Source organism: Dama dama, chromosome 3 (assembly GCF_033118175.1).
Source record: "Dama dama isolate Ldn47 chromosome 3, ASM3311817v1, whole genome shotgun sequence".
Taxonomy (NCBI): domain Eukaryota; kingdom Metazoa; phylum Chordata; class Mammalia; order Artiodactyla; family Cervidae; genus Dama; species Dama dama.
In genome coordinates, this window is record NC_083683.1 from 65,910,436 (window position 1) to 65,917,090 (window position 6,655).

The window sequence follows — 6,655 nt, forward strand, 5'->3', positions numbered from 1 at the left end:
GACTGATGCTGAAGCTGACGTGCCAATACTTTGGCCACCTGATGTGAAGAGCTGACTCACTGGAAAAGACCCTGATGCTGAGAAAGACTGAAGGCGGGAGGAGAAGGGGACGACAGAGGATGGCTGGATGGCATCACCGACTCGATGGACATGAGTTTGGGTAAACTCCAGGAGCTGGTGACGGGCAGGGAAGCCTGGCATGCTGCAGTCCGTGGGGTCACAGAGTTGAACACGACTGAGTGACTGAACTGCAACTGCAATTAGACAGCTTAGAAATGGAACGGAATCCACAGGACAGATGAAAAGCAGTTTTTAAACGGAGGTCTTGAAAGATCTAGCTGCAAGGATTTATACAGCTGGACACTCCTGCCCCCTGCTGGTTAAAACTGGCTACAACCAGACTCTCCCAGGTTAAACTGTACTCAAAACACTTCAGATCAGTTGCAGCAAGTTCCTCCTGTACTTCGGGAAATTTCTTAGATTCTTTCTTTCCAGAGGCATATACACAGAGACAGAGAAAGAGAATAAGAGGGACAGAGTCAGACAGAAACACAGAGACAGAATAGATCGACAAAAAATACCTTGCATTTCTGCCTTCCCCTCCTTCTACTTCCCAGGGGGCGCTACTGGTGAAGAACCTACCTACCAATGCAGGAGATAGAAGAGCTAGGTAGGTGTTCGATCCCTTGGGTCAGGAAGATTCCCCTAGAAGAGGGCATGGCAACCCACTTCAGTATTCCTGCCTGGAGAATCCCACGGACAGAGGAGCCTGGTGGGCTACAGTCCACAGACTCACAAAGAGTCGTACATGACAGAAGTGACTTAGCACACAGGCACGCTCCCTCTTTCTACCTTATAAAGGCACTGCAATAAGTACTGATTTGTTTTAAAATATTGCAAAAGGAGAGCGTAAATGCTTTTTTGATTCAAAATATAATCATCAGCCTGGTACATAGAAGGTGCTCAGTAAATATTTGTTGAGAAAATAAGAGGGAGCCAGAGAAAAAGTTGCAGAGATTGAGGAAGAGAGACAAGACCTATTCTTTCAAGGACTCGTCCCACCTCTATTTGACAGACAAATTTATATCAGGAATACTAACATCGCAGTGCTTCGCAGACATAGGAAACAGAAACTCAATTCAGTTGGCACACATAGGCACTGACCTAAGCCTTTTACAATTATTCTTATATCATCTGTACAATAATCCTATATGGTAAACACTAGTATATCCATTTTAGAGATGAGAACACTCAGACAAGCAGAGATTAAGTTAAATGTCAAGTGGTTAAGACTCCATGCTTCCACTGCAAGGGATGTTGGGTTTTATCTCTGGTTAGAGAACTAAGATCCTGCAAGCTGTGCGGTATGGTTTAAAAAAAAAAAAATTTCCAGAGTTAAATAGCTACTCAGTGGTGGGGCTGAGATTTGAATCTGGGAAGTTTGGCTCCACAGTTCACATTTTTAATGAGCAGCATGGCACCTCTCCAAATGACGTGAAGGAGAAGGGACAGCAGAGATAGAGAAGTACCTTTGGGAGCACTGCACCAATCTTTCCGTGTCCAGGACTGACTGGAGGTGCCTGAGTTTTTTACGGGCTCTCTTTTCTGCCCCATTGGTCTGTACGTCTGCTTTCTGCCAGTAGCACGCTGTTTGGATTACTGTATAAAATGGCTACACCAGTGTGCATTCCCACTAGTAGTGGACCATTCCAGCCGCTCCACATTCTCACTGAAATTTGGTATTTATTTTAGCTAATAGGACTAAAGTGGTATCACATTGTGGTTTTCATTTGCATCTCTCTAATGATGTACGTTGGGCATCTTTTCATCTGTTTATATGACATAAGTATATCTCCATCAGTGAAATACCTAGTCAAGTCTCCTGCTTTTTTTTTTCTTTTCCCAATTGAGTTGTTTCCTTACTGTTGAGTTTTGCATTATGTTTTATATTTTGGATATTTTTTTTTACCGGATATATCAGTTGCAAAGTTTTCCTACCAGTCTGTGGATTGCCTTTTCATTATTTAAGTGTCTTCTGCAGAACAGGAGTTTTGCAATTTTATTAAAGTCTAATTTATCACTTTTCATTTTGTATCATGTATTAGGTGTCATAACTATGATATCTTTGCCTGACCCACAGTCAAAAAGATTTTCCAGTTTTTTTTCCCCAAAGTGTACAGTTTTAGATTTTTGCATTTTAATCTATGATCCATTTTGAATTAATTTTTGCATAAGGTATAAGTTATGGGTTGGAGTTAGCTATTTTGCATAGGAATATTCCATCACTGCTAAAATGACAATCTGTTCTACAATGAATTGCTATTAATATTATGTAAAAAGTCAACTGATCCAACATTTGTGTGTCTATTTCTGGATTATATTCTGTTTCACTGATCTTTGTGTCCATCTTTCACCAACATTGCACTTTTTGATTATTTTAGTTTTATAGTAAGTTTTATAATCAGGTTATGTGACTCCCCCAACTTTGTCCTTACTCAAAATTTCTTAGGCTATTTCCTTTGATTATCTATAGAAACTCTATAGTTATCTTGTCAATTTCTACACAGTTTTGCTGGATATTTTACTGAGATTGTGTAGATTTTATAGATCTCTTAGAATAAAACTGACAGCTTAACAATATTAACATATCCATAAATATAATCTTTTATTTAATTGGGTCACAGATCATCAGTGTTTTATAATTTTTGCCATATAGATTTGGCACATTTTTCTCAGATTTATGCTTGATAATTTTACAAATGGTACTTTTCCAATTTTCATTGCTTATACAGAGAAATAAAATACAAAGAAATACAAAGAAAGGCAATGCCAAAGAATTCTCAAACTACTGCACGATTGCACTCATCTCACAAGCTAGAAAGGAATGCTCAAAATTCTCCAAGCCAGGCTTTAACAGTACATGAATCGTGAACTTACAGATGTTCAAGCTGGATTTAGAAAAGGCAGAGGAACCACAGATCAAATGCCAGCATCTGTTGGATCACTGAAAAAGCAACAGAGTTCCAGAAAAATATCTACTTCTGCTTTATTGACTACGCCAAAGCCTTCGACTATGTGGACCACAACAAACTCTGGAAAATTCTTAAAGAGATGGGAATACCAGACCACCTGACCTGCCTCTTGAGAAGTCTGTATGCAGGTCAGGAAGCAACAGTTAGAGTTGGACATGGAACAGACTGGTTCCAAATAGGGAAAGGAGTAAGTCAAGGCTGTATATTGTCACCCTGCTTATTTAACTTATATGCAGAGTACATCATGAGAAACCATGGGTTGAATAAAGCACAAGTTGGAATCAAGATAGCCAGGAGAAAGATCAATAACCTCAGATATGCAGATGACACCACCCTTATGGCAAAAAGTGAAGAAGAACTAAAGAACCTCTTGATGAAAGTGAAAGAGAGTGAAAAAGTTAGCTTAAAACTCAACATACAGAAAACTAAGATCATGGCATCTGGTCCCATCACTTCATGGCAAATAGATGGGGAAACAATGGAAACAGTGACAGACTTTATTTTGGGGGGCTCCAAAATCTCTGCAAATGATAACTGCATCCATGAAATTAAGATGCTTGCTCCTTGGAAGAAAAGTTATGACCAACCTAGACAGCATATTAAAAAGCAGAGACATTACTTTGTCAACAAAGTTCCGTCTAGTCAAGGCTATGGTTTTTCCAGTGGTCATGTATGGGTGTGAGAGTTGGACTATAAAGAAAGCTGAGCGCTGAAGAATTGATGCTTCTAAACTGTGGTGTTGGCGAAGACTCGAGAGTCCCTTGGACTGCAAGGAGATCCAACCAGTTCATCCTAAACGAAATCAGTCCTGAATGTTTATTGGAAGGCTGAAGCTGAAACTCCAATACTTTGGCCACCTGATGCGAAGAACTGACTCATTTGAAAAGACCCTGATGCTGGGAAAGATTGAAGGCAGGAGGAGAAGGGGATGACAGAGGATGAGATGGTTGGATGGCATCACCGACTCAAGGGACATGAGTTTGAATAAACTCTGGGAGTTGGCGATGGACAGGGAGGCCTGGTGTGGTGCAGTCCATGGGGTTGCAAAGAGTTGGACGCGACTGAGCAACTGAACTGAACTGAATCCAACTATCACTGGTGTCCTTATAAGCTTAGAACACAAAAGGAGACACCAGGGATACAATGCGTGATGGCCATGCAAAGAAAAGGTAAGAAGGTGGTTATGTGCAAGCCAAGGAGAGAGGCCTCAGTCTGCCTGCACCTTGATATTGTACTTCCAGTCTCCAGAACCATGAGAAAATAAACTTCTGTTGTTTACCCCACCTATTCTGTGATATTTTGTTATGGAAGCCCTAGCAAACTAATACAATCAGTCTTGCTAATTTACTACAGGCATACCTCATTTTACTGCGCTTTGCTTTACTGTATTTTCCAGATATTCCTTTTTTTGTCTCTCTTTTTTTTCTTTTTACAAATGTAAGATTTGTGATAACCCTTCATTGAGCAAGTTTATTGGTATCATTTTCCCAATAGCATCTGCTCACTTTGTGTCTGTTACATTTTGGTAATTCTCACAATATTTCAAAGTTTTTCATTATTGTTGTGTTTGTTACAGTGACCTGTCATCTTTGACGTTACCACTGGCAAAAGATCAGGACATGCTAAAGGTTCGGATGATAGTTAGAACTGTTTAGCCATTATATACATTACTTTTTTAGACAAAGTGCTAAATACGGCACATTTAATAGATTGTACAACAGAGTATAAACATAATTTTTATAAGATTTTTTAGCTTAATCCCTAAATTTCCATGTGGTTTTTTTCCTTGACCCATGTTAAGTTTCTAAATATCTTGTTATTTAGTCATCCCTTGGTATCTGCTTGGGCTTGGTTTCAGGACCCCCCAACCCATACACGAAAACTCATGGATGACTAAGTACCTTATATAAAATTGTGTAGTTATTTGCATATAGCCTTTGCAAATAAATCATCTCTAGATCACTTATAATACCTGAAAATGAAGTGAAAGTGTTAGTAACTCAGGTCGTGTTCGACTCTTTGTGACCCCATGGACTATGACACACCCGGCCCCCCCCCCCCCGTCCATCCATGGAATTCTCCAGACAAGAGTACTGGAGTGGGTTGCTATTCCCTTCTCCAGGGGAATCTTTCTGACCCAGGGATCAAATTGGGTCTCCTGCATTGCAGGCAGATTCATTATCATCTGAGCCAATACCTAATCCAATGTAAATACTATATAAATACTTGCTGGCATCCAGCAAATACAAGTTTTGCTTTTTGAAACTTTCCGAAATTTTGTTTCAAATATTTTGGATCTGGCATCCAGCAAATACAAGTTTTGCTTTTTGAAACTTTCTGAAATTTTGTTTCAAATATTTTGGATCTGGAATGTGCCAATGTAAACCAGTGGATACAGAGGGGGCTGACATATTTCAAATTTAATTATTTGAGCGTACCAGAACATATTTTGTATGATGTCAATCATTTGCAATTTGCTAAAACTTAATTATGGACCAGCATTTTGTCTTAGGGGATTCCCTGGTGGCACGGTGGTAAAGAACCCACCTGTCAATGCAGGAGACGCAGGTTTGATCCCTGGGTCAGGAAGATTCCCCGGAGAAGGAAATGGCGACGCACTCTAGTATTCTTCCCTGGGAAATCCTATGGATAGAGGAGCCTGGTGGGCTGCAGTCTATGGGTCGCAAAAGTTAGACACAACTTAACGACTAAACAACAGTTTTGTCTTAGAGACTATTCCTTGCGTATTTGTTGTGTGTAGTATTCTATAATTGTCAATCATCTTATTTTTAATATAGCCACATTAAATTTCCTATGCCTGGGTGTACTATCTTCCATCTTTTTATTTATAACTTGTTTGGTCATTATATTTAAATTGTGACTCTTGGAAAAAGCATATGGTTGGATCTTTACTTCTGCCTTATCCAGAATTTAGTACCTTTAACCTAATTATTAATATGGCTGCATTTAAATCTACTACCTTCGTTTACCATTTGCTCTTTCTATTGTTCCTTTCCCCTCCTTTTCTACCTTTACTTTTTTTGTTTGTTGGGGAGGGGTGACATTAATATTATTTATTATTACATTTTATCTCTTCCATTGATTTTCAGTTATGCCTCTTTCTTTTTGTGGCTGCTCTAAATATACCATGATCTTTTGCATTCATATTATATTAATTCACATGAGAACTTTATAATTTTATATATATATAAATATATATAAAAAATAGAATTTTATAACTTTATAATTTTACATTTACCCTTTTTTTAATCTAATGTCATGTTTTATTCACACATTACAAATACCCCAATACATTTTCATAATTTTGAATAACCATTTGATTTTTTCTAAGAAAGAAAAAATTTTGTAGTTATCCACATACACCATTTCCAGAGCTTTTATTCGTTCCTGTAAATCTGAATTTCCATCTGGAAATTCTTTTGGCATTTCCCTCAGCATTTTTGTAGTATGGTTTACTGATGGACAAATTGTCTTTAACCTCAAAATGTGTAATTTGCCTTCAATTTTGAAAGATATTTACTTGTGTATCAATCCTAAATTTGACAGTCCCCACTTCCCCACCACGCACCTCAAAGATGTCATTCCATTTTCTCCCGGCCTTT